Consider the following 22,927-nt stretch of genomic DNA (forward strand, 5'->3'; position numbering starts at 1 on the left):
AATTACCAGGAATCATAACATTATAAGTTAAGTCTCAGTTTGTCTCAGTCTGCTGTCTAAAGGTATGTCTCAGTGCTATGTGTTTGGATTTCATGTTTGGTTTGTTTACTACCTTGACCAGGGAATCCGTACGTTGTGACACCAGCCAGCAAAGCGGTAGTGCTGATCGCCAGCTTCACTAAGAAGTAATATACTATTAGGATATAAATTATAATGTATAATGAGCCCCCCCAAAAAAATGCAATTACCAGGAATCATAACATTATAAGTTAAGTCTCAGTTTGTCTCAGTCTGCAGTCTAAAGGTATGTCTCAGTGCTATGTGTTTGGATTTCATGTTTGGTTTGTTTACTACCTCTGTAGGCAGGAATTTAGCGTTAGGACCCACCGTCATTGAAGTACTTTGGCGTAGTGGTGGGCTAAGCATACTATGGCCATAAGATGTGACGGAATCTCCAATTGTTATCTTCTAGTCCTAGGCTAGTCCTGTTTGGTCCTGTGGTTTCTGTGTATTCTTGTCATGTGTTGCTTGGTAAGTCTTGTCAGCTCTGTGCCTTGTTGTCCTGTCCTGTCCTGTATTGCGGTAGGGGGGTGTCTTGTCTTGTAACCCCGGTAGAGGGGTGTCTTGTCTTGTAACCCCGGTAGAGGGGTGTCTTGTCCTGAATCCCCTGTAGAGGGGTGTCTTGCCCTGAGCCCCGGCCGAGGGGTTGGCCGCAGGCAAACGGCCGGGAGTGCGCAGAGTGGAGTCTGCAGCACTTGCAGCTAGTCCACTGTGCTCCTGTTCTCCTGCCCCTGTTATGGAGGACAGGGGCAGGACCTGCACCTTGACCAGGGAATCCGTACGTGGTGACACCAGCCAGTCAGTAGTGCTGATCGCCAGCGGTCGCTCTTTAAGGTGGCTACGAGAAGTTCCCCAGGCAAAGACACAGTTCCATCGCTATAGATTACCGCAACCAGCCAAGTGGTGGAGACTACCTTCACTCATCGCAGAATGTCCGCTAGAGACAGCTTCCTCATTCCTGGTCAGAAATGCTGATTCCTGTTCTGGAGGAAGTTGGTCGGCTAAGCGGTAGTGCTGGTCATCGAAGGACTCCTTCTAAGAGATTCCAGACTCCTGAGTATGCTGGTTCCTGGGTTGACTTGTTTCCTCAGTTCTCCCGTTAGAGAGCGGGCCTTCCTTCTGTTAATGTTCCTGTTCGCGTCCGGAGGCCGCTCATTCGGAGGGGGATACTGTCACGCTCTACCCATGCCGCGGAGCTGCATGTCTTTTGTTTCCCTGTCTTGCTGTGGTCAATTTCTGGATTTCTGTATGTTCTGTTCTGAACCTCTGATTCCTTGATTCCAGTCTTGCTCTTTGCTTCAGCTCTGTTTCCTTTATAAGTTGTGCCCCACCCGTGTGTTCTGTTTGTCGCAGTCTGCAGTCTAAAGTATGTCTCAGTGCTATGTGTTTGGATTTCATGTTTGGTTTGATTAGTACCTCTGTAGGCAGGAATTTAGCGTTAGGACCCACCGTCATTGGAGTACTTTGGCGTAGTGGTGGGCTAAGTATACTATGGCCGTAAGATGTGACTGAATCTCCAATTGTTATCTTGTAGTCCTAGGCTAGTCCGGTTTGGTCCTGTGGTTTCTGTATATTGTTGTCATGTGTTGCCTGGTAAGTCTTGTCAGCTCTGTGCCTTGTTGTCCTGTCCTGTATTCCCGGTAGGGGGGTGCCTTGTCTTGTAACCCCGGTAGAGGGGTGTCTTGTCTTTTAACCCCCGTAGAGGGGTTTCTTGTCTTGAATCCCCGGTAGAGGGGTGTCCTGTCTTGTAACCCGGTATAGGGGTGTCCTGTCTTGTAACCCCGGCAGAGGGGTGTCCTGTCTTGTAACCCCGGCAGAGGGGTGTCCTGTCCTGTTTGTGTCGGATCTTGAGTATTCCTTGTCTTGTTCCCTGTTGTGCCCTTTATTATGTATTTCTTGTCTGGTTATGTTTCTTGCTTGGTCCCCTGCTCCTTGCTCTGTCCCTTGCTTGCTATCAATGAGAAGGATTTAGGAATAACGGTTGACAACAGACTTGACAACAGTGCGCAATGCCAGCAAGCAGCTGCGAGGGCCAATAAGGTTTTGGCATGCATAAAAAGAGGTATTGATTCAAGGGAGGAGGATATCATCTTGCCTCTGTACAGGTCGTTGGTAAGAACTCACCTTGAATATGCGGTACAATTCTGGGCACCCGTCCAGACATTATGGAATTAGAAAAAGTGCAAAGGAGGGCTACGAAATTAATAAGGGGATTGGGAGATACTAGTTATGAAGAGAGACTAAAAAAGTTAAAATTATACACTGGAAAAACGGCGTCTCAGAGGGGATATGATAACATTATATAAATATATGCAGGGCCAATATAAAGAGCTCTTCGGTGACCTGCTCATTAACAGAAATATACAAAGAACAAGAGGTCACCCTCTGAGACTGGAAGAGCGCAGGTTTCATAGACGACAAAGGAAGAGATTCTTCACAGTGAGGACAATTAGGGTATGGAATTCACTTCCAATGGAGGTAGTGTTATCCAATACATTAGATACCTTCAAAAGGGGCCTCGATATTTTCTTAGAAAGGCACGATATACAGGGATATAAATAGAATAATATTAATATTTTAGAGCTTCTTGATCCAAGGAGAAATCCGATTGCCTCTTGGAGTCAAGAAGGAATTTTTTCCCCTGATGGCAGAATTCGAAGTAGCTTAATTAGGGTTTTTTTGCCTTCTTTTGGATCAAGAAGGTTTTTATTTTGACTGTCTAATCAAATTTTGTATTTTCTTCCTGTATATAACAAATACTTACATGGAAAAATGTGTCTCTTTAAACACGAGGGGATTAAATTGCCCTTATAAAAGATCTTTGATGATAAAACAAATAGAAAAAAAAACACTGGATAAAGAAAAAAACCTAACATATTTGGGGAAGAATATAGATATCATACTAGAAGCAGGATGAGGAAAAAAGGGGGGTGGCAATTCTGATTAGAAAAAAAATAATTTCACCAAGTTATACCATATAGAATATTGAAATGCTATGTTTCAGTTCCTAATGTGCAAAATTGAAAATATATATGCTCCAAAATATCAACCCAGTTCCTTTTATAACAAATGTACTAGAAGGTCTAGATAAAATAGCACAAGGCCAAATCATGATTGCAGGAGATTTTAATATTATTTTAGATCCCAATTTAGATGAAATATCAAACAAACTAGGAAATCTACCAATAATGATAAGAAAGTCATCAATCATGCGAAAAAGATAATGGGAATACTCAAAAAATGCAGGTTATATGATATCTGGCATATCTTTAACCAAAATGAAAGAGATTATACACATTTCTCCCAAGCTGATTTATCATATGCAAGAATTGACCTGTTATTGGGTTTTAGAGATCTAATATTTAACATTGTGACAAACCCTGTAGCATGAGGGCCACACATGTCACGTTTTAGGGGTCCTAAGCACAGTCCTCTAGGGCAATCAGAGTCAGGAACAGCAGCTTTGAACAAAATAGCGCTTTATTTTTAATCGCTCAAACCCCAAAACCAAATCATAAAACAAAAACCTAGCTCCCAATTGGAGCCCTCTCTAACTTAACTATGCTGGTCTAAACTGACCAGCCTAATCACTCACTAACTCGACCTCCCAGCCAGACCCAGCTACACCAGGCTCTGGAAAACCTCCCCCAGACAGCACACACAATGTCCAGGCAGGTATTGCCTCACTTGGCTCAGGGATGATCTTGTTCAGGGCCTCTCCTTGCCCTGGGAGCACAGGGAACTTCCTCTTCCCCCAACAGTCTCCCTGAGTATTAGGCTCCAGGGGTTTTTAATGTCCAGCACCTGTGCCTGATGCCGGCCTCATAGAAATCCCGGACCGGATCCTGCAGATTTCTTGCCTGCTGAAAAACCCGGCATGGAGTTTCCACAGAATGGGGGAATGGAGCATTGGCCCACCCTGCTCTCCAATTGCTCCACCCCAGGGACCCATATGTATAATCTGCATAGCAGCTGTACTCAGATGCCATGCTAATCATTTCCCTGGGGTTCACACTGTCACAACATCCATAAAAATACAAATTCATAACATTCCTTGGTCAGACTATGACGCATTGCCTTGGTCAACAAGTCAACAACAAAAAAACAGGAAAATAACAGAGAATGGAAATTAAACAGTATAACCCTATGAATGTGGAATACTTAAGAACCATGACAGAATTATATTTTAGAGATACATTACATTCTTACCTGAGAATTTATTTTCCTTGTCACTTCCTGATAGCATAGGAGATGGCTCCGTCTATCGGAATAAGGCAGGAAAGAATAAAACACCCAAAACCCACAGTGAATACAAAAGACCAAAACTTGGAAAAAAACAAAAACCTTTATTAGGGAGGGTAACAAATTGCTACCGGGAAGGGACAAGGAAAGGTAAGAATTTAATGTTTCTCCTGTCACTCCTGGAAGCATAGGAGATATAAAAAAGACATTAGGGAGGGAATAAAACAATGTACTCCAAGACTCTTCTACCAAACTTTGCAGATGAAAATGCTTAACAAACTTATGAACACTTTTCCAAACAGCAGCTTTATAAATGTACTCGATTGGAACTCCAGCAGCCTCAGCACAAGCTGTCGTGACCGCCCGAGTGGAATGAGCCCTTGAAAGCAGAGGGAGCTTCTTGCGAGTTGCCACGGCACGTCCGCGGCGCTCGTCCGCTACCGTGTGTGTCGACGTGGCACGCTCACAACGCTCGCGGGTGTTGCACACTGACATTGCACGTCAGCCCAATTAAGTCATTCACATCCTATTGGTCCAGTGTTAGCTTTCCTCTCCTTGTTCCTATTTAAACCTTCTGTCCCACTAGTTCAGTGCCCGTTCAAAGAGTCACATAGTGATTTGCTCTGGGTTTGTTTTGCTTATGCTACTATTCTACCTGTGTCTATCGTGTACCGAACCCTGGCTTGTTTTTTACCTTGATCCTGTGCTGCCTGCCCCGACCTCGGATATATACCTCGTTTTGCATCTGTCCTGCCTGCCCGGACTTTGGAGTTACCCTGCTGTTTCGTAGTTCTCTACATATTGTGGTAAAGTGTATGGGAAAGTGGTGGATGGGGTATATATCTCACCTGGTTTCCTCAGCCAGGCACGGTAGCAAACCCAGGATCCCTCAGGTGAGGCTTCCTATGCTCATTACTGGGGAGGAAGCCTTAAAAGAGAGGGCTGTTGGGTTTGCAGGGTGGAGGAGGGACTGAGGCAGGGAGCAGCTACAGCCAGCGCTGCAGCCCACCAGGTATGAGGCTTTACCCATGGACAACCTGTTACTTTGCTTTGTGCCAGACCGTAGGCTTGTAAAGAGGTATCCGGATGTTTAGTTAGAGCCGGACAGGCTTAGAGTTTGTTTTATTTGCAAGGGGCTCTGTGCCTACATAATCTAAATAAACTCGCTTGACTTTTGAAACATGTGTGAATACTGTCATTGCCGCCCCAGGTGAGAGCTGTCCCCTACAATATATTTGTCTTGTTAGTCTGCTACTCCATCTCTGCAACGTGGGTTCAGCAACCTGTGCTACCCTGGGCCCCGTATAACAGGTAGGGCAATATCTTGTTGAAAATGAAAAGGTGACACGACTTTAGGAAGAAACTCTGGAAGAGTACGCAAAACTACCCTATCCTCAAAAAACTGAAGATAAGGATTCAATATGGAGAGAGACTGGATCTTGGTTGTTCTTTAGCTGATGTTAAAGCTATTAACATGACCGCCTTCCAGGTGAGAAATTTGATCAGGATGTCTTTGATGGGCCCAAAAGGAGGCGAAGTTAGGCTACATAGGACCAAATTCAAGTCCCAGGAGCGTACTAGAGGCCTCTTGAATGGATGAAGTCTAGAGATGGCTTTCATGAAATGAGAGACCCAAGGATGCACATCTAACTGTTCATTCGATAGAGAGCTAAGACCTTCAGGGTGGCTGGAGACAGACCTTTAAGAAAACCTGCTTGGAGGAAATCTAGGATGTTGCAGATAGAGACATTATTCCCTGAAGCTGTCTGCTAGAACACCAGGAGGAGAACGACTTTCGGACCTTATCATACCGGAGATTGGTAACCTACTTCCAGCTCTTCATCAGTGTTTCAGCCACCTCTTCAGAGAGAACAGCCTGAATTAATCTCTCCTTCTCAGGAGCCATGCTGACAATCTGAAGTAAGATGGATTTGGGTGGAGTACAGGCCCTTGATGGAGCAGGTCCGGCTTGTTCTCCAACTTCTCTGGGTACCAATCCTTTCCGGCCAGTCAGGAGCTACCAGGATCACCCGACATCTCTCTCTCTTGATCTTCCTGAGAACCCTGGTGATGAGAGGAAAAGGGGGAAAGATGTAACCCAGCTCAAGTCTAAGAAAAGGCATCCAAAGCTAAGGGGTGACCTGCCGACAACAGGGGATAAAACAGAGGCAGTTTACTGTTGGCTGCCGTAGCCATGAGGTCAAGCTGTGGAGTTCCCCAGTCTCTCGTGATCTGCAGAAATGATGCATTGTTCAGACTACATTCTCCTTGAAGAACCGATGTTCTGCTGAGGAAATCCGCGGTGAAGTTCTCCTTTTCATGAATGAACACGGCTGAAAAGTGAGAGAGATAGAACTCGGCCCACTTCCTGATTTTCTGAAGAAGAGTTCCCAATTGGAGACTCCAGGAAAGCCACCACCGTGCGATGGATGATTCCCAGGGTCCAAACATATTAGAGCCCATTGATGTAAAAATGTCTTCAGCTTGCCCCCTACCGCAATGCTTCTGGCGTCATGCTTTCTTGTAACCCCCGTCCTCCTGTTTAGAGGAGGAAGGTCTGCCTCTACCACGGAAAGGCTGAAATCTGGAACCATAAGGTCTATCTCACTGGTCTGGAATCCTGACTTCTGGATGACTTATGTATACTGAAAAACCCAATAGCTCACCCAAAGCTAAATAATTTCCCACCCAGGAGCTCCAGTAAATGGTGTTGGTGCATGGTGGGGCCCTGGTACTTATACAGCAATATCCTTTGTGTAATGAGGATGTTACTTCCCTGGTCTGGTGTCATCAGGTGGAGACTGGATACTGTCCTTGCTGACGGCAGAATGGCGTGAGAGCAGAATCTCTATAGACCTTAACCCCTTAACGTCCATTGACGGGTCTGGCACGTCACGAAAAAATGGTCACTAAATGAACTATGACGTCCCTGACACGTCATTTCATTAAACAAGCTTAGAAAGTGATCTGCGAACAACGATCACCTCCTAAACTTCAATGGTGTTGCTCAAGTGCCTCGATTACAAGGCATTCAGCAACATCGAACACTCACCCCAGGAGTGGCGGCGTGTCCTGGAAAAAAAATAACAAGGTTGCAAAAGTTCGACAGAGGGTTTAAAAGAGTTTAAACTTCAGTGGTGTCGCTGAAATGCCTTCATCGCAGGGCACGTCGTGACCGCTCCGGAGAGAGGTCACAACCACCACTGCGAGTGATTCTGCAACTCGCAAGATGGTGGCGCCCTTTAAAAAAAACAATGAAGTTGAAAACAATCCTCAGGAGAGTTTCTCCAGACCCTGCTGAGAATCTGGCTACACTTGCAGGTTGAATACAGGTACTGCATTCAACCATGCAAGTCAATGGAGCCCAGCTTTCTAATCACAATGTGATTAGTAAAATATTCAAAAAAATAATTTAAAAAATATGGAAAAAAAATAGCTAAAAAAAATAAATGTGCTAACATTTAAAAATAATTATGCAGTGATGTCACCAGAGGGACCATCCAGTACCAGCAAATTGTACAAAAATAAAAGTCCAAAAAAGAATAAAATAACTAAAATAAAAAATAAGGTTTATTATTTTGATCAAGTGCTAAAATTAGCGTTTATCTTCTCAAGAATCTCGACATAGAAAGAGTAAAAATAAAAGCAAATTGGAGTGGCCGAGCTCAAAGATAGGGTATAGGGCACAGACTAACCAAAATGGAGAGAAAAGCGCACTTCCCAAGCGTGGCATTTTAAATCCCAAAATATCTGACAAACCCATGCATGTGGGGTATCACTGCACTCGAGAGATGTTGCTGAACACATATTGTTTGATAGTGACGCATAACAGGCGCTATGAATTCATTCCTGAAGTACAATTTGTGTGAAAAAAAAATACTACCACTAACTTTGGCAAAGGCAGGTGGTAGAATCTCATGAATGAAAGGGGTTCAAATACCAGCATTTGAAATACCTTGGGATGTCTAGTTTTCAAAAATATATAATTTGATGGGGATAAATTTAGTTAACTGGCTTCAAAGATGTTCCAAAGAGGAGATGGAGGCAAAATGACCAGATATGGAAAAAAAGGTTTGGAAATCATAAAATGCTACTTGTACTTATTGCTCTATAACTTACAAAAAACAGCAAAAAAACATAAAAACATTGGGTTTTTCTAAACTCAGGACAAATAGTAGAATCTACTTAGCTGTTTTTTTTACTTTTGCCCCGGGTGCTGATCCTATATTTGATCAGCACCATTGTCCAAATTCTCAGCTAAGAAGAATCCAGTTCAATCCCAAAAACTGACTGTGTACAGGACAAATAGAAGCAATAGCATGATAAGAGATAGACTGTGACACAGGTGCATTAGAAATAAACTTACCAGGCTGGAGGCAGAGGCTGAAACCTGCCATTGATGTGATGTGACATTATTAACATTGTATTAAGACAATACATTGTGGGGGACTCTCTGTTGACTCCAGACGATGCAGCACAAATGTGGTATAGCCTGCTGGTTTGTTATGCAACAGGGAAATAGGTAGAAGTAGTATGACGGAAACAAGATGTCTGTCAAGTTCCTTGGCAGCCATGTGACGCGTACAAAGCGTTGGTATGCTTTTCTGACATCAAGGCTACATGGAGAGGATGCCTTGTTGTTTCAGGGGCTCTCTTGACTTGAATTGTCATAGTAATTTTTAGTGCACTAGTCAAAATAGTTTATAGTAGTTAGGTTGAGAAAAGACCTGCGTCCATCAAGCTCAACCCGTTTCATATTCCTTGTTTACCACTGTTGATCCAAAATAAAGCAAAAAACCCTTATGTCAGCAATTTCAAATTGTGCTTTCAATGGGGAAAAAAAATCCTTCTGCCGTAGACTAAATGTAAAGGTTAAGTTAGTGGCAACTCTCTGGTGGAGATACTCAGTCGGAGTAAAGGTCTCTGTCACAACATCCTCTCCCTGGATCCTGGAGAGGACGTCACCGAAAGCACCATCATTTTGCTCTTGCCTTAAGGTGAGATTTTGCCAAAATCCCGGCACTTTCGGTAAGGTCCTATTCCAAAATTTGGGGGATTAGGGGAGAGGATATGACCAGAAACAACACCATTTTAGCAGAAGTTCACGCTAGCTTTTATCTGCACAGATACAGACAAAGATAAAAGAGAGAAGCAATGTGATGAAAGAGAGAAGATGAAGAACAAGAAGAAGCAGTAGTCAGCAGAGAAGGTAGGGAAGTGTGTGTGAGAGAGTGAACAAGAAGAGTTAGAGAGAGTGAGTGAGTGTGTCAGAGAGTGAGTGAGAGTCAGATAGTTAGGCACTGGGCAAAGAATTTTGTTCCCCCAATTTTCATCTGAACCGAATGGGCAGGAAATATTATTCATTGCACGAAAATGAATGGGGAAAAACAAACCCAAAAATTTGTCCGAATCATTTTTGGTCCATTTGCACATGTAGAAATCAATCACTTTATGACCAGTTAAACTAAAAATGAAAAACATATACATCACTATTTACAATTATTTTCTGTGTCAGAATACAACCTAATAGGATGTACCCAATTATTGGTTTTGGGCTGTGGATGTTCAGGGGTGACCCATCATCTTGTAATTATCCATTTGCACATATACTATTCATGTAGGAAAATTATTCATTTAAGAGACATTTTTACAGAACAGATCAGAAAAAAATGCACAAACACAAAAGGAAGATTTACTACTTATACAAAAGAACACTTCAGAAAAAGAGTGTGATCCTAATGCTATTCTCTATAGACCTTTGGTTTTATATGAGTAAACATACTCAATTGTGAAAGCAAGCCAAATTATAGAATAATTGTATTCAGTTATAATAGCTGTCCTCTTATGCATGGGGGTAACATTTCAATGTTCTATGTCATTTCTATTCAGTACATGCAGTGTTCTCTGAATCTGCCAATCTGAAATTAGGTTAAAAAAAGAATGAAATGCATAATGTGAACTGCTTAAAACATTACGTTATTCAAGTGCCTGCATTTCTGTATGGAAACTTGATTTCAGCCGTTTTTTTCATGTGTGATTTATTAACTAAAATCATCTTAACACTTGAATTAGGGGTTAACATAATTTTTGTTACTAAACGTTAATGAAGGTTGCTCCATTTTTGGATATTGTCCTCATTGCTTGGGCCATTTAATTCTCCAATTATTCATGCGCCACTCTCTTTAAATGGATACTATTTTTCATGCACTACTTATTTTCTTTTGTGCCTAGTATCAGGTGGTGGTAATCATTATATCCATTTTCAGTAAATTTGAAGTAAATTATTTTTTATATTGCTGCTCTTTTATTTTGAACCTTTAATGTTCTGTGTCAAATATTTTTGTATTGAGTATCTGAAATGTTGCTAACTTAAACTATTTCTGTCTTTAAACAGTAGAGTAAAAAAAAAAAATAAATAAAAAAAAAAAAAAAAATATATATATATATATATATATATATATTTAAACTACAAATTCTTGAACTGAATTTTAATTGTGACAGTAGATGAAACAAGGATCATTGTATATTAAATTGTAGATGTTTTGTGATACATAGGACACAATTAAATTTTCACTTTTGATTTCTGTTTTTTGATATGCATCTGAAACTGAACGTTTCCTAGAAATATTGAATAAATAATAAAGTAGAATATATATATTTGTATCATGTTTGTATGCATCAATTTGCAATTACACCCCAGCACTCCTTGTAACATCTAAGTTGTTTCACTTGTATTGTATATGTTGTCACGGAACTAGGGCTGCAGAGTGTTTACTTGTTTTGGTTGCTCCCATGAGTATAATCACACCCTTATGTCACCCGGACCCATTGGATTTTTATTTCCCTTGCCCTGTACCTGACAAGGTCTTAGCCATAATTCCCTGGAATTCTCTAGAGCCCGCTGGACTTTTGTTGACTGAGGTTTAGCAGCCGCAGGTATTGAGCCTCCACCCGGTTGCTTTGCGTACTGTCATGGGGAATCTTCAAACTGCTACCACTTGGGATCTGGTCTTCGTATCAAGTCGCTTTTTGAGCCTAATCATCTAGGGATCCCGGGCTACCCATCGATACTAGGGATTACCACCACTCCCTTGGGATCACCCTGACATCAATGATTTAGGATTATACAGGCATTGCTGTGCTTGGTGGCCTGATTGTGGCGCCGGGCTGTCTGGGCAGGGTATTTTTTGTGATGATGGGATTTTCTCCTTCTCTCATAATAAAGTGTTTCCTACTCAACATTGGTTCTGTCTGATAATTGGGGTGGGTTGCTATAATCACTTCTCAGGACAGTGGCAGTGCTGCATCAGCTAGATTTTTGTCAGCTGCTGTCATAAATCTACTCACCCTCCTCCTCGTTCCAGCGTCAGGAGAACACAGCAACACGTCGTCTCTTCCTCCCCTGCTCTCTGACACTGTCGGCAGAGGCTAGCAGGGAGGGAGAGATGCTCACAGGTTACCATGGAGACGCATCTCCTCCCTGCTGCTGTTAGACACAAGCAGAGAGAGAGAGACGTGTATAAGTGTTTGGCCTTTGCTAATAGGAACTACCTGTTTTTTGGCTCACGGGTTAGACGTGATAGCTACAGTGCCGGTAAGGCTTCATTCCAGCAAAGTCCTGCTTCATCCACCTAACGCTAGTGTGACGGGACGCCTTGTCCCCTGACTGGGTACACCCGTCAACTGTTCTTTGCTTCCTCCCGGAGCCGCAAGGGTTAGCCGCTTCCAGTGCCAGACAAGACTGCGAGGAAAGGGATCAGGAACCGGCTCTGTATCCTCTATGTGGTAGCACCGTAGCCAAACAAACAATGAAAGGGACATAATCACATTAACATTTCAATGTCCTGCCCAGACAGCCCAGCGCCATACTTAGGACACCAAGCTCCTCAATGTCTGTGTAACCCCAAACCTCTGTTTTCGGGGTGATCCAGAGGGAGCAGTGGTGATCCCAGGATACCGATGTATAGCTCTGGGTCCCTAGAATATTCTGTCCAAAAAGTGGTATGATCCGCTGTGGGGACCCCGAGCGGTAGCAGTTTACATTTTTCCCCGGGACGGACTGCGATTTAGCTGGGCGCGTGTTCCATAACCGCGTGTTCCATAACCGCATCGACAGCACACCGCTCTCCTGGAAGTCTCAGCGGCTGGGGATCCATAGAAGGCTCCCTCTCCAAACCACCCCTGGTCTGAACCCCACCACCTGTGGGCTAACTCCACTAAAGAGCACTCTGGTGGGGTCAACGGTGTCCGGGTTATGGGGGATTAAAGTCTGCGGCCAATTGCTCGGGTCCTAGCCGAGAAACAGTTCCAGAAGATTATGGCCAGGACCTGGTCAGGGAAAAGGGCATATGACAAACAAACAAACGGATCGTTGCAACCAATGGCTGTGACAACCCCCCCCAAACCCATAGTCCAGCAGACCCGGCTAGATCCTCAGCGGGTCAGTCTGGGACTGTCTGGGAAAGTTAGGTAACTATTAAATCCATTCGTCGAGAAAGCCCGTCCGCGTTCCCGCTCTGTTTGCCTGGCCAATACTGGACCATGAAATTGTATGGTTGCAGGACTAGACTCCACCAATTGTCCATATAGGTTTGGTTGACGTTTCATTAGAGCCCACACCAGCGCTAGGCATTCTTTTTCCACAGCTACGTACCCGACTTCCCTGGGTAGCAGCTTTCGGCTGATGTAGGCTACGGGGTGCTCACCGCCGTCGGTTCCCACTTGGCTCAAAACTACTCCCAATTGTTTGGATGGGTCAGGAGCGGCTAGTACTGGTGCAGAGACTAAGGCATTCTTTAACCGTTGGAAGGCGGCTTTGCACTCTGGAGACCACAGGATTTGTTGGGGTAATTTCTTTTTGGTCAGGTCAGTCAGGGGTTTAGCAATGGGGCTGTAGACAGGAACAAATCATCAGTAATAACCAGCTGTACCCAGAAAGGCTAATACCTGTGTCTTGGTGTTAGGGGTGGGCCAGTTGGTGACAGCCTCTACCGTCGCAGGTTCAGGTCGTTGGCCTAGATAAGGCACTTCCAAAACCCCTATAGTGCACTTATCGGTCTTCAGGGTTAGACTCGCAGGCCTGATACGGTCTAACACAACTCCCAAGTGAATAAGATGTTCGTCCCAGGTGTTGCCATATATCGCAATGTCATCCAGGTATGCACAGGCAAAATCCTGGAGGCCATCAAGGAGCCGATCAGAAGGTCGCCGGTGCATTCTTCATCCCGAACGGCATAACCTTAAACTGGTATAAAAGGAAGAGGATGATGAATGCCGACTTCGGAATTGCTTCCGGGGCCAGCGGGATCTGCCAGTAGCCCTTACACAGGTCGAGGGTAGTGAGAAAATTTCCCAGAGCAATGCGGTCTAATAGCTCATTTACTCGGGGCAGAGGTAAGCGTCAGTCATGTTCTTGTCGTTTAACTTTTTGTAATCGTACCTTCCCACTTCGGCACTAACACTACCCATGGGGTGTCAGAGGGCTCGATAACTCCCAGATTGAGCATCTCCCATATCTCGGACCTTCCCTTATGTCCTCGGGTACCTGGTAAGCAGCTTGTCGCATGGAAGACTGCGTCGTGGTCTCCACCTGGTGCACTGCCACAGTAGTGTACCCAAGGGCGGTTGGGGAAAATCTGTCGGCACTTGGAAAGCACCTGTCGGACATGTTCTTTCTGGGTCACCCCTAACTGGTCAACAAGCCTAATAACTACTATGGCCGCCTGCCCTTCGCCCTGCTGGGGTAATTCCGGTAGCAGACAATTCTCTGAATCTTCTGCTGCAGGGGCACAGATAGCGACTATTTCCTCTGACCGTTCCTGGTAAGCATTCAGCATGTTGACATGAAAAGCTTGTTGGATTCTCCTATCAGAGCATTTAGCTACCAGGTAGGTAGTGTCACACAGTTGTTTCACTACCTGACAGAGACCATGCCAGGCAGCCTACAGCTTATTGGCCTTAGTGGGCTTGAGGACAGTCTCAACCCCAAACTGCTGTTCGGGGCGATCCCAGGATACCGATGGATAGCTCTAGGTCCCTAGAATATTCTGTCCAAAAAGCGGCATGGTCTGCCGTGGGGACCCCGAGCAGTAGCAGTTTAAAATTTCCCCGGGACAGACCGCGATATAGCCGGGCTTGTGTTCCATAACTGCACCAGCTGCACCCCGCTCTCCTGGAAGTCTCAGCGACTGGGGATCCATGGGAGGCTCCCTCTCCAAACTGCACCCCACCACCTGTGGGCTAACTCTACGAAAAAGTGACCTCTGGTGGGGTCAATGGTGTCTGGGTTATGAAGGGTTAAAGTCTGCGGGCAATTGCTCGGGTCCTAGCTAAAAAACAGTTCCAGAAGATTATGGCCAGGACCTGGTCAGGCAAAAAGGCATGCAATACACTGGGGATACAAAACGTAAAACAAGGGAACCACAAAACAATAGTTAAAACAAATGGATTGTTGCAACCAAGGGTTGTGACAGCTAGTTCTGTCTAGCGCTGAGAGGGTTAATTGCCAAAGACTCACAAAGGAACCAACGATTTGGTGGGTGTACCCAGACAGTATATCGCCAAAAGGTAAAGAAATAAACACCAGAAGGTGAACGTGAAAAATGAAATAATAAATTGGTACTTCCTCACTGTACTGCCGCAGCCCGCAATAACACTCCTCTTAGTGTTCAACAACAAGCAACCCAAACTTAGGCGCGCATGTACATGTGTGGGAAAAAAAATAAACAATGATAGTGCAATAATGTATGATGAAAAGTACTATATGTACGTGTAAAATGTGCACTCACAAAATTTACAGAAGGTCAAGGCTCTTCAGAATAAAATTCTTTCTTTATTTCTTCATTATACTAAAAATTGATAAAAAAAAGAGAACGGCCAATAGTGCAATATATTCCTGTAGCTGTTAAAGGAGAATAAAAATGCACTTACAAGATGGCAGAAATTTTCATGCGCTTCAACTAAAAGTCCGAAGTTTTGCAATGAAGTCCACAGTAGTAAATAGTCCTCGTAGGTAGTCCTCAACGCGTTTCGCCTGTTGGCTTCCTCAGGAGAACAATTTGATAGTGTTCGTGGGTGTAAAGCGTCTATTTATGTGTTTTATGTCCGTGTTCCGTGTTCCGTTTATGTGGGTGTAAAGCGTCTATTTATGTGTTTTATGTCCGTGTTCCGTGTTCCGTTTTAAGTGTGTAGGACGTGCAATACTCAACAAAAGAAAATCACAGTGTTCAAATGCAATAATACAGGGAAAGAATACCCAATAAAACATTTCATTCATTGTAACACTAAAAACGTGATATATCTATTGGAATGTAAGTGCGGTCAACAGTACATCGGACGCACGACAAGAGAATTTAAAGTAAGAATACTGGAACATCTAGGGGGAATACGAAATTTAAACACTAAACACAGTGTACCTAGACACTGTAACACATGCACAATGTTCTCATTATCAGACTTTAAAATTCTAGGAATAGATTTGGTAAAAACACACTGGAGAGGAGGTGATATAAACACAGTACTGTCTAAAAAGGAGACAGAATGGATTTTTAAATTTCAGACATATAAAAAGGGTGGTCTAAATACTGATCTAGATATACTTGCTTTTATTGATTAATTATATTTCCTATTTTAACATAATTGATTCAAATATAGTAATTTAATTTATAAGGAAAGTAGACAGATAGATATAGGGTCAAATTAATTTAAATTCATTTAATTAACTCTTTATATATTCTTATTGCTATTTAAATCCCGGCCATATTTTTATGAACTTAGTCTCATTTTTATTAATTACTAATTTTATTAATTATTTATTTTTATATTTGACATACACCTCTATATCAAACATACACTGTTGATTTTATTACTACTTTTATTCATTTTTATTTTTTATTTATTTTTATTTATATTTTTCACACAAATCATTTTATACTAATCAGGCCATTTAAGGTTTACTTGATATACCAACATCACACATATGTCTCTTTACATTTATCCTATGATTATCCCTATTTATTTCATTTTATAAGTCTCTCTATGGACTAATTTTATAAGTCTCTCGATGGACTAAAATCCATATACTATCTCTTTTACTCTCTGATCTCCGTGGTTCCGTCCTCCATTTGTATTTAACGTCATATATATACCACACTATAAGATCCTAATATATCCCCTCTCTCCCACATTACACACTATGAAAAACGAGCGACATCTAAGATGTTTCGCTCGAGAATTACCACAAAGAGCTGATGATGTTGAAAGCTGAATGGAGAGAGGATTCGTGTATCTCAAACGGGCTGATACACGCAGCGTTCCAATTGCTAGGAGACGCAGAGAGACGCCGTAGACACAGGAGGGATGGACTGTCGAAGCGTCACGGTTACTAGGCAACGACGGAAACAACGCGCTGACGTCATACCCGGAAGTAAAGACGACGAATAAACGGAACACGGAACACGGACATAAAACACATAAATAGACGCTTTACACCCACGAACACTATCAAATTGTTCTCCTGAGGAAGCCAACAGGCGAAACGCGTTGAGGACTACCTACGAGGACTATTTACTACTGTGGACTTCATTGCAAAACTTCGGACTTTTAGTTGAAGCGCATGAAAATTTCTGCCATCTTGTAAGTGCATTTTTATTCTCCTTTAACAGCTACAGGAATATATTGCACTATTGGCCGTTCTCTTTTTTTATCAATTTTTAGTATAATGAAGAAATAAAGAAAGAATTTTATTCTGAAGAGCCTTGACCTTCTGTAAATTTTGTGAGTGCACATTTTACACGTACATATAGTACTTTTCATCATACATTATTGCACTATCATTGTTTATTTTTTTTCCCACACATGTACATGCGCGCCTAAGTTTGGGTTGCTTGTACCCAGACAGTATACAGGACCTGTCATCACAGTATATATAGATATGATTAATATATAGTTGATTATTTAATTTCAGTGACAAGTTTTAATTCTAAGCATCCAAAGAAACAAAAAGCCTCTGTGTGAAACATTTTAAACCCATAAAACATGCTGTAACATTGGACAAAGTGGCTGTGGCTCCACAATACACAGTTCCCTCATGTTCCACTTTCAGTAGAAATATTGTCCCCTCACTGTATCGGTCCTGTGTTTCAGCAGCAAAAGAGGAGCTTTTTCCAAGGCTGTTGGTCAGTGTGTAAATTCCACACAGGGCCGGCCCAAGACAAAATGCCGCCTGGGGCGAAGTTTAAAATGCCACCCCCCCATTATCTACCCTTCCTCTCCCTGTCACCCCCCCCCATTATCTACCCTTCCTCTTCCTGCCGCCCCCCATTATCTACCCTTCCCCCCCCCCGTTCTTACCTTTCAGCAGTCCTGTGGTGAGTCTCCCTGCTCGGTCTTGGTGCCGGCTTGTAATGCTGAGTGCCAGAAAAGACGTCATCTTCCGGCGCTCAACATTACAAGCTGGCACCGAGACTGAGCTAGAGGGCTCACAGAGGAGAGAGAGAGGGGCGCCGAGCAGGTACTGACAACTTGGTAAGATAAAACCACCACTTGGGGCGGTTGCCCCACTCGGCTCCATTGTCGGGCTGGCCCTGATTCCACAACAGATTTGTGGAGTGCATCTAGCGGGCAGCATGCCTTTCTTTCCTTGACAGCACACTGGTGGCAACCCGGTGTGTCTAAGGAAGCTGCTGCAGCAGGCTACCGATCATTCCTTCTCCATGCAGAAGTGATGGATGAAAAGCACACTTCCGAAAATATTCTGCATGCAATAAGGAAAATGTTTTGCCTTTGGGTGGGAGCAGAGGCGGGCACCAATGTTGAAGTTGGTTTTGTGGTAACTGACGGAGGTGGAAACATGGTGAAAGGGCTGCGTGATGGTCATATTGTTGGTATGCGCTGTGCAGCCCACATCATCTATCTTTCAGTCAAGGCAGCAATGTCAGAAGGATGTAATGTAGCAGCAGTAGTTCTGTCACGCTGCAGAAAGATCGCTGGGCACTTCCACCACAGTGTTAAGGCTAGCCAACTTTTGAGGGCAGAGTCTTCCTGTACACTGTCTACGACAAGATGTTAATACGTGGTGGAACTCCACTTTAGAGATGCTGGAGAGGATTTTGGAGCAGCAGAGGGCAATCCATAATCTTGCCTCAAAGCACAATATTGGGATTACATCTCCATTGAATAGGGAGGATTGGGCAGTGACCGCCCAGCTAGTGGCAGTCTTTAAACCATTCAGGGATGCCACAGAAAATTTAAGTTCAAACACTGCCAGTCTGGCCAAGGTAATCCCAGTGTTCTCCCATCTAGGCAGAAAGATGGATGTGTTCCTTGAAAACCGTGAAGCTGTTCAAGGTGGCACTCTACATGCTGACGTAGCAGCCATAGTCAGGAAGCTGAAGAATCTGCTAAAAGTACGCCTTCGCAAACGCATGGAAGAAAGTCCCAAAATGATGCTAGCGTGCCTTTTGTGATCAAAGGATTAAGCGAAAGCTAGCAATCAAATTCAATATGCTCAGTAGCTACCGGTAGCAATTGGTTAAAAAGGTGCGTGACTGGCAGCGTAAAAGGGGAATGCTGTCCGAGGAGGGGGAGGTGCAGGAGGAGGAAGAGATGATGTTGTCTGCTACTCCTAGCAGCAGCATCAGCAGCAGTGCTGCAAGCAGCACAACACAGCTGAGTAGAGCAGCTGCGTTTTGGGAAGAGAGACTTGGGAGTATAGTTGGACCATCTGACAGAGCTAGCAGCAGAAGGGAGAGTAGTGCTGCTGAAATAGTCAAACTTTACCTCAGTGAAGTTCCTTCTGCGCCTAATGTTGATCCTCTTAGCTACTGGGATGAAAATAAGAGTGTGTGGCCTGCACTCTCATGGGTTGCACAACAGCTACTATCGTGTCCGCCAACCACTGTTCAAAGGGAGCGCGTGTTTTCTATGACTGGAAATATACGCATGGCACCTCATCTGATGGAGAAGATTGCCTTTCTTAAATTCAATCTGCCCAAGCTGGGGTACCCAACTCTTAGCTTGGAAAGTTAATTTTCCCAAATGGTCAACGTAGTTTCTCCCCCATGGTTGCCCTTGTTTGCCGTGTGGCAACGCCTGCTACCTCCGCCGTTGTAGCCAACTTACGCTAGGGCCTATAGTGTCTGAGCTCTGAAAGTCCGCTCCCAAACATCAAGGACTGACAGTGTTTGGATGCTTTGCTCTGGGTGAAACAGGTGAGCAGGTCGTCGATTGCCCACTAATTCACCTTTTCTATTTCCAATGCTGCTGGTTGTGGTGGTGCCAGCGTCTCTTCCCTGCCAGTTCGCTTCCTGGCTAGTCATTGCCTTTCTTAAATTCAATCTGCCCAAGCTGGGGTACCCAACTCTTAGCTTGGAAAGTTAATTTTCCCTAATGGTAAGGGTAGTTCCTCCCCCTGACTGCCTCTGTTTGCGGTGTGGCAATGCCTGCTACCTCCGCAGGAGTAGCCAGCTTACGCTAGGGGCTAGTGTTTGAACTCTGGAAGTCCGCTGCCAAACATCATAGACTGACAGTGTTTGGATGCTTTACCCTGGGGTGAAACAGGTGAGAGTGGGTCACCAATTGCCCACTCATTCACCTTTTCCATTTTTCAATCATCTCTTTTCTCAGCAAATCATGCTTTTTCATTCCTTTCATTTTTTTCCATCTGATTCACAACCAACAAAACATAACACACATATGCACATTTCACATTTTTCTGTTATTTGCCCTGGCCTTTACTTCTACACTCACTAGCCTACAATTAACGGTATAACTCACACTTCACCCTATAACCCTAAGATGATATTTGGAGTTTTTTGCCCTCTTTCTTCTAACAAATACCTTCCAACAGTTCCAAATTTCCCTATAGTCCCGTTGTTTGCATCCCGTCAACTTTGGAGTAAGTAAGTATGCCCTTGTGGGTAAGTATGCAAGTGTTGGTAAAAAAAAAAATAGATAAACAACTTTTATAATATAATAAAATAAATATAAGAAATGTACCTCTTATTTTTATTAACACCCATTAGATTTAAAATTAGATTATTATTTAGAAATAATACATCTTTAACCAAACCAGTTCACTACTACTACTGTTAAACATAACCGTACATTAACCCTAAGCTATTTTTATTTATTGTCCCACATTCTTCCATGCGCATACCTGCCAACAGCTCCTACTTTTTCGGGACAGTCCTGTCCCATAAAATGTGGGTTGTTGGAAAGTATGCCATTGTAAATAAGTAGCAAATGTTAGGCAAGTATGTAAAAGTGGTCTAAAATATAATTAAAATCCCTGTTCTTTTATTAAACTTCTATGGATGTTAAATAAACAATCCCCGTTTCTCTCAGGACAAGTTGCTCAGAGCCTTTGTCTAAGTCTCAGACAACTGCTCTAAGCAATTTGGCCTGGGAGGAATGGGGATTTCAGTTTAGAGCAATGTACACTTCGGAGCACCTCGGATCGCACCATGATTTAATGAAGCCCATGGAACGGCGCGGCTTAGGTGGAGCGGGCCTTGACAGAGCTAGGTGGTGTGCATAAGGAGTGATTTAATTTAATTGGTTCAAAGGTGTTATGGGTGGGGTTATTATCAAGGTATATAAGTGGCAACCATTTTGTAAACGGTCACTTAACTGCTTTTCTAAATCCTGGTTGTCCCACCTTCCCTCCCTTTAATGGTGGGTTGTGGGGGTGACTACCCCATTTGGTCACAGCGGCGGGGATAGTTGGGGATTATTGTTTAGTACGGTGGTTTTTTATGGTTTGGTTTAATAATTTGACTTGGTTCAAGTTATTTTGGTAGGTTTCGAGCTGGCCTGTGGCTCAGAACCTGGGGTGGTGTAGGGGTGTCTCGGTATGCCCCTGCATTGGTGGTTTGGTTAAGTTGGTGGTGGAGGGGTGTCTCGGTATGCCCCTGCATTGGTGGTTTGGTTAAATTGGGGGTGTAGGGGTGTCTCGGTATGCCCCTACATGGTTTATAATTTGGTTAAACGGTCTGGTAGGGGTGTCTTGGTATACCCCTATTGTGGTCAATGTGTTAATGTGTTAATGTGGAGGCACCTGGTATGTGTTGGTGCCATTGCTATATGGTTAATGTATTTGTTATGGGAGGTCATTGTCAGTGTTAATAAAAAGGAAAACTGTTATTTATGTTCTAACCGGGGTGGCTTGTTTTGACAATGGCCTTTAAATATTGTATAATTTAATAAAGTTGTGGAAAATATATTTGCACCCAAATAAAGTGTGTGTGTCATTATTGAGTATGGGGTACGGTCTTCCTGGGAACAATCTCAACTATGCACTTGTCAAGGTCCGTGTGTGCGTCTTTATTCGTTGCGGGCAGGGGGTTCGCCTGGCATCGATGAATGAAGTGCATCTGCATTCTGCACTTCTTTCATTGATGCCAGACGAGCCCCCTGCCTCTCTGCTGGTCGCTGTATCCAAACTGCCTGTTTCCAGAGGAATGAGCAGTTCTGTGTTTTAGAGGGGATTCAGTGCCGAGATTTCTTTAAACAGGTGGGCATTTATTTTGAACTTGTACCCCAGGCCTTTCCTACTGAGGGAGACGAAGTAGGATTTTTGATATCCCTAATAAAAGATAAAGCTCTGGCCTCTGCGAATTCACTTAGGGAGGCCAGCAGACCAATTATCCACGACTATTCCTCAGTTAGCCAAGTTTTTGATGTTCCTGTCCCCTCTGCTGCCAAACAGTTAATCTCCATTAAACAGGGTACCAGGACTGTGGCCCAATATGTGATTGAATTTTGTACCCTGGCAGCTGAGTTTGGTTGGAATAAGAAGGCTCTCCAAGCCGCTTTCTGTCATGGTCTTGCTCATGCCATAAAAGACCAGATTAGGGCCTGAGAACACCCTGACAATTTAAAAGTTCTGGTGTATTTCCTAATGCACATAGACGCCAGGCTCACAAAGACCTTCATTCCAGGAGCGCATGAAGAGGCCTCCTATTAGACTGGCGCCCATGTTTTCTCTCCCTCCCATGCGTCCCTCTCCCCCCACGCCTTCGGGCGTTGTGTCTACGGACTCGGTCAAACCTATGCAGCTGGAGCTGTTTGTCTCTCTAAGGTGGAGAGGCCTTTTAGGAGGAGGGACTTTGTCTCTACTGTGGTCAGAGTGGTCACTTGTTGCTGTTCTGTTGTCCAACTTTTCCCCCAAAAATGACTTTACCTAAGGTCCTGTCTGAGACAGACCTTGGGTGGACTATCCGCGTCCCTTGGTCTTTGTAATGCTTCCACTATCTTCCAGGAATTTATAAAAAATGTCCTACGACATTTTTACAACAATGCCTAGTGGTGTGTCTGGATGACATACTCATACATTCACTACTATCATGATGTCACCCAAGTTTTAAAAAGACTGAGAGAGAATGGCCTCTATTGTAAATTGGAAAAATGTTAATTCCATCAATCAAAGGGTTTTCCATGGACCCACAAGAATTATAAGCAGTCCTCCAATGGCCTCGCCCTGTCAGACTCTGGTCAATTTAGTGATTTCTTGGATTTCAAGACACACAGAAGAAAGCCCTGTGCTTAAACTCCCATCTTGGGTGGCTATTTTTTGGTGATTGTTCTATGTATTTTGAGCTGATGAATACTATAGCCATTGCTTCCG

At 43.7% G+C, this 22,927-nt stretch overlaps 1 long non-coding RNA gene across 1 annotated transcript; it reads left to right on the plus strand.

Moving 5' to 3' along the window:
• Positions 1–7,536: 7,536 nt before the first annotated feature.
• On the plus strand, positions 7,537–7,816 carry LOC128484487 (uncharacterized). The gene is made up of 2 exons (XR_008351159.1): positions 7,537–7,692; positions 7,739–7,816. It is a non-coding gene; the product is annotated as an uncharacterized LOC128484487 (long non-coding RNA).
• Positions 7,817–22,927: the final 15,111 nt, after the last annotated feature.

The sequence above is a fragment of the Spea bombifrons genome, chromosome 3 (assembly GCF_027358695.1).
Source record: "Spea bombifrons isolate aSpeBom1 chromosome 3, aSpeBom1.2.pri, whole genome shotgun sequence".
Lineage (NCBI taxonomy): Eukaryota > Metazoa > Chordata > Amphibia > Anura > Pelobatidae > Spea > Spea bombifrons.